Source organism: Taeniopygia guttata, chromosome 2, assembly GCF_048771995.1.
Source record: "Taeniopygia guttata chromosome 2, bTaeGut7.mat, whole genome shotgun sequence".
Lineage (NCBI taxonomy): Eukaryota > Metazoa > Chordata > Aves > Passeriformes > Estrildidae > Taeniopygia > Taeniopygia guttata.
In genome coordinates, this window is record NC_133026.1 from 82,429,066 (window position 1) to 82,435,413 (window position 6,348).

Genomic DNA, 6,348 nt, shown 5'->3' on the forward strand with positions numbered 1-6,348 from the left:
CTTTCCTTTTTCCTTTCCTTTCCTTTCCTTTCCTTTCCTTTCCTTTCCTTTCCTTTCCTTTCCTTTCCTTTCCTTTCCTTTCCTTTCCTTTCCTTTCCTTTCCTTTCCTTTCCAGTGGAAGGGATGGGAAACTGGCTGAGCGATAGATCCCGGGGGTCATGATCAGTGGCACTGGACCAGTATTGTTTAACCTTTCATCAGTGACTTGGCTGAAGGGGCAGATGTCTCACCAGCAAGTTCTCTGGTGACACAAAGCTGGAGGAGTAGCCGATACTCCAGAAGTCTGCGCAGCCCCTCAGAGGGACCTTGACAAGCTGGAGAGATGGGTGGAGAGGAACCTTCTGAAATTCAGTAAAGGCAAGTGCAGGGTCCTGCACCTGGGGAAGAATAATCCCAGGCACCAGCACAGGCTGGGTCAGAGTGCTGTAAGCAGCACTACAGCAAAGGACCTTGGGGCCCCAGTGGACAATAAGCTGTCCATGAACCAGCAGTGTCCTTGTGGCCAAGAAGGCCAGTTGTGTCCAGAGGTGATTAGGAAGAGCATTGCCACCAGGTCAAGGGAGGTGATTCTGCCCCTCTTCTTAGCCCTAGTGAGGTGCACCTGGAGTGCTGTGTCAGGTTCTGGGCTCCTCAGTACAAGAGAGACATGGAGTTCCTGAAGGAATTCCACTGGACAGCAAAGGTGATTAAGGGACTGGAGCATCTCTCTTTTGAGAAAAGGTTGAGGGACCTGGGCCTGTTCAGCCTCAAGAATAGGCATCCAAGAGGATAGCTCATCAATGTCTGTAACTCTGAAGGAAGGGTGTCAAGAGGATAGATCCAAGCTCTTCTTGGCAGTGCCAAGCAACAGGGTAAAAGGCAGTGGGCAGAAACTGGTGCACCAGAAATTTCCCCTAGACATAAGGAAAACATCGTTACTGTGCAGGTACCCAAGCACTGAAACAGTTTGTTTGATGTCCAGAAAGGTTCTGGAGTCTCCCTTACTGGAGATATTAAAGAACCATCTGGACACAATACTGTGTAATGTGCTCCAGAATGACTGCTTGAACAGGGAGGCTGGACCAGAGGAGCCGCTGTGGTCCTTTCCAATCTGACCCATTCTGTGTTTCTGTAATTCTGACTATGCTGCTTCTATAGCAACATCAATTTACATTGAAATATTTGTTAAAAGCTTATAAGCAAGGATTAAGTAGTCAATATTTTCCAGTGATTTGCTTGTTGAGCCACTGATTGACAGTGGGATTTTTTTTTTTTTGTAAGATAGTAACTAATAAATACATTCATGAGAATAGTACTTTTGCTTCTTTTGTTTCCTGCCAGCTTTGTTCTTAGATGATTTGCCACCACTGCTTATATAGTAAAAGATTTCACATGCTACAGAAGTTGAGGCCTGAGCTGTTTTCCCTGAAAGAAAATAGCTAGCAAGCTGCAGGAGATGCCACTTTTGACCTTGGAGAAATTCTGTTGTCTAAATTAAGTTTTCAAACAGAAGTAGGTCAGTTATACAGATAACAGTATATACTCATATTCACATCCTAAAGGGATGTTAATACAACTGTGATCTATTGAGAAGCCTTTTTTTTTCCATTGTAACAAACAAAATTTAAATATTAGATGTGGCCATCCATTTGGAATTAAATACTTATTTTATTTGGTAGTTTATCCAGCTATCTCAAAGAGCAAATTTCAAAGTTGAAAGAGGAAGGAATAATCACATTTCTTGTGTTTATCTTCCTCCAGACTCTTGCATCTAGCATGGGATCAGTGAGATTATGGGCATAATGTTGGGAGTTCACATTTTGTGGTGTGGTGGCAAAGCCATGGACTAAGGAAGAGGCTGGATCTCTGTTTGTTTTCTTGGGGAAGCTGTGTGTGCAGTAACAGTGAGTATGCTGGCCATGCTCCTCTGAGCACAAGAGAGAGCACATCAGGTGAACTCTTATGTTTAGTACGTCCAGGAGAGGAAAATCTGTAATCCCCAAAGTGTGGCAAACAGGGAATGACAGCCTCAGCACTGAGGAAATTTCCTAGGAAGTAGAGAGCACAACAGCTATTCCTCCAAAGTAGCAGCTGAGTGGGCATTAAATCAGCCTGAGAGAAAGAAGGTCTCTTGCTTCAGTGTGCAAGAAAGATGGTTCTATATTTTATTTATTTCATTGTCGTTAGTCTTGTTGACTTCCTAGCTCCTCACCCCCCCTCCCAAATTTAAATTTTCCCCTCATATTCTAATAAGACTTGGAATTTAACCTTAAAAGCCTTTTATTTGGAGGACTTATAATGGGAAAATCTTAGGCAGGTCCACTACATAGTTCCAGTCAGTTCAAAGGTTTCTGTCTCTACATAACACAATATACGGTTATTTGTGACCACACATGAGCAGTTTGGTGAATCTTAAACGTCAGGGAAGCATGTCTGACTTTATGTAATTTCTGTTCACATTTAACAAAATTATATGGCTTTAATTCAGGTTTGCCAAGATGCTTCCAGCTTGGTGGATATAACATGAACTTGAACTACTACACAGATAAGTATAGAAATAATGCCTATCTTCGGTTTCAGGACATTAAGAAATCTTTTTCCTCTAAAATCTGACAAAGTCTTGTGGGTGCAAATACACTCTTTTTTCCACAATGCTCAGAGTTCTGAATTGCATGAAGCCACTGCATTGAACATTGGAGTAAAGTTGATTTGACAGTCAGCTGCAAGGGAAAACACAGTGGTCCAAATACTATACTGTTGAAATCAAGGATGCTTAAGTTTTGTTCATTTTTATAGCCATAGTTTTTACCTCCTCCAATCATAAGTGACACCCCGAGGGAGTTCTATTTTAGGAAAAAGTCACGCTCTTTGAGGTCTTATTATCTAGAATTAGCTTTAAGTCGAAACAAGCCACCTGCAGCATGACTCCTCTTGAAAGTTCTCTGTGTTCATGTGAAAATAAAACAGTTCATCAATTCAGCCTTGTTATTCCTCATTAAACCACTTCTTTTTATAACAGTACCTGCAGAACACTATGTTTCAAATTAACATTTAGAACTTTGAGAAGAGATCTCACAAAGCATGTTAATCTGCATGTGTCTGGAGATTAATTCTTTTTCTTGCTGTACAGGTAATCTTTCATAGAAAGTACTGAAATTGCAAATTTTAGTTATTTTTAGGTCTAATCCCTGCAACTCTTTCCTCTTTGCTTTAACATTTGTCTTGCTGCTTTATGGTGCTATTTATAGTGTCAAAATATAATATAAAGGAAATATCTGTCAGTGCTTCAGTATCTGCAGTGCTTTCTCTATACCTGTTCCTGCAAATATATTTTCAGCCATGCAGTGAACTGTGAAGAAGAGTGTTTGTGGGTCCAAGGATGGCTGTAGCTTCATCTAAGCAGATGTTCTTCCTTGGAGATCCTGGAGTGGTCTAAACTGCTGCTTCAGGGCTCTACCAAGCAGCACTGAAGAGAGGAGACTGAAAGTACTGCGGCCCTGAAGGGCTGAGTGCTTGACAGCATTGCTTCAGACATAAAGCCACTGACCCAGTCCTCCTGTCAGATATTTGCCAGCAAATGTGCACCACCAGCTCTGTCCAGGAGATTGTTAGCAATAATAACTGCTAGCTGAATTACAGAGCATTTTAGGATGGAGGGGATATCTGGAAATCATCTAATGCTTTCCTTTCTAGATGACTAAGCAGGTCATCTAGAATAGGTAGCCCAGGACTGTTGGGTTAGCCCAGGTTTTGGGGAAATCTATTGGGGTTTTTTAATATCTTCATGAATGGAGATTCCATATCCTCTCTGGGAAGCTTGTTCCTGTATTTGCCTCAAAGTAAGAAGAATTATGTTCAGATTGAATTTCCTGTGTTTATATTTTGATGGGTTTTCTAAAAGAATCCGTGGCTCTTGTACTGTTACTGGGAACCATTGAGAAAATCTATCTCCATCTTCCTCATTCCCAACTTTCATGTGTACAGATAGATAAGGTCCCCTCAAGCCTGCTTTTGTCCAGGCTGAACAGTCCCAGCTCTCTTAGTCTTTCTTCATGCAGCAGATGCTTCAGTTCAGTAACAATCTTTGTGGCCCTTTGCTGAACTTGTTCCATGTCTTAGTCCATGTCTCCTGTTTTGAGGAGTGCAGAACAGGACCCTGCATCCTGTGCGTGACCTCACCAGTAATGAGCAGAGAAGGTGAATCACCTCCCTGAAACTGCTAGAAATGTGCTTCCTAATGCAGCTCAGGACACTGTTGGTGTTCTTTGCTATGAGGATGAGACTTGGTTTGAGGCTAACAGACCTACTGTCATAAATGTGGTGGAATATTATCACAAAAGTGATAATATTCCTATTTATAAATGTAGACAAAACTTGCCATATAAATGTATACATGTATACAAGACTAGAATATAAATGTAGACAAGACTAGAATATCAGAGCAGATGCCATGAAAAGTTCATTAGCACCTGTCTGTTCCTGCTTCTTTCCCACATTCTTCAATCTTATATGTTCATCAGCATAAAGTCTAATGCACTGTGATGTTGAAAACTCGTACAAATGGAATATTCTCATTTACATCCTATTACAATTTCCTTGATCAGGTCAGGAAGGAGTTAAAAGTCTATTTGCTGTCACAGTTGGGATCCTAAAGAAAATTTCAAGTCCACTCTCCTGCCTAGAGCAATTGTTCATATATGTGTCATTCCTGATGTGCTTTTCTAATATTTTTTAAAGACTTCCAGAGATGGAGACAGGAACATTTCCCCAGGCAATCTTTACTATTGGTTCTACAAAACCATTATGGCTACTGAGGTTCAGCACCTAATGAGATTTCTTCTTTGACACATCTTAGGCCTTATTGTCTGTCATACTAATATCCTTCCTTGACATCAAACATGTTCATGTGTTTGTTTATGTTAAAAGTATATGTTTACGCTTTTATGTTCTCTTCCATGGTACTTTATTTAAGCTAAACTGCAGACAGTTTAATTAGATCTGAACTGATAGGCCCAGAGATGCACCAAGCTCATAGTACCTACTTACACAAAGCCATCTGATAGAGATGTCAAACTACATCATGTAGGGTATGTGCAAGAGTAACTGCCCTCAGTCTACGAAAGAGGAAACAAAAGAAAAAGAATACATGCAGTATTTCAAATTGAATGAAGATCCAAAATAAATCAGGTGCAAACTTAAACATGAAGTGTTTTATTTAAGACTCATATGTGAATTATGGAAACGAGAAATGTAATGGAAGGTACGAAGTATCAAGTAAACACCTCAAAGTGCCAGCAAGTTTATGAGGGCTAGAGCCTGAGGATTCCAGAAGCTGGAAAAAAGAGCATAGTGTGGGAAAGAGGATGCCAAAGAATGCTTTCTTAGAAAGCAAGGTGGAAAAACATCAGTGTCCCATCAAATGGTGTAGTAGAGATGTTAAACAAAAATCTATACTTTATGTATCTGTAAATATGGCACTTGCTCTAGGTTGAGATATCTGTACAGAAATGTATGCACTCCTATGTCAGCCAGATATCCAAATTATAAGTATTTCTGAAATGAAAGCTCTCCTTTTGGCAGTTGACATTAATGCAATTATATCTTTATTTACATATAAATACATATTTTCATGTTATTGGTCTATTGGTCATGTTATCTAAGAAACAGCCTTAAAGATTTACAGATGTGCCTAATTCTACTCCACAAAAATCTATGCTGAAGGCTTGCAGGTTATTTCATGAGTGTTACTTCCAAAGACCAGACTAAAGTGTCAAACAGTGTTACTTCAAATACTCAAGAAGTGTCCACCATATGGAAGGTTGTGTCTGTGGGAGTCATATTCAAGGGAAGCAAGGAGAACAGATGTGTAGACTGAACTCAAATAGAGCGTAAGTTTAAAAAAAACCAACAAAAAAAAAAAAAACCAAAACAAAAACCTAATTTCATCTCATATTTTGGAATTAAGACAACCCTTAAATGCTTCTAGTTCCAAGAATAACTCTTATCCCAATAGGGTTTTTTTGCATCTAGAAGCTACTGTTTTAGATAACGTGCTCCTTCCTAAAGGAACTATCACTTGTCCTAAATCATATACCAAAAAAAAAAGAAATTCTGATTCTAACAAGAAGACACAGAAGGCCACAACAGGGCAGTATGACAGTGGTGATAAGAGGGCAGACATTGCCTCTTACAAACACCAACCCCAACAGTTAGCATTGCCTCAGCTGAAATTGCAGAAGGACAGAATGTGAGGAACAAAATTGCTCCTGGGTTTTTGAAGGCTATGTTAAAAAACAGGGACATCACAAAAGAACTAGATTTCACGTTAGGTTTCACATTATGCATACATGAATTCAAATAATGCAAGTA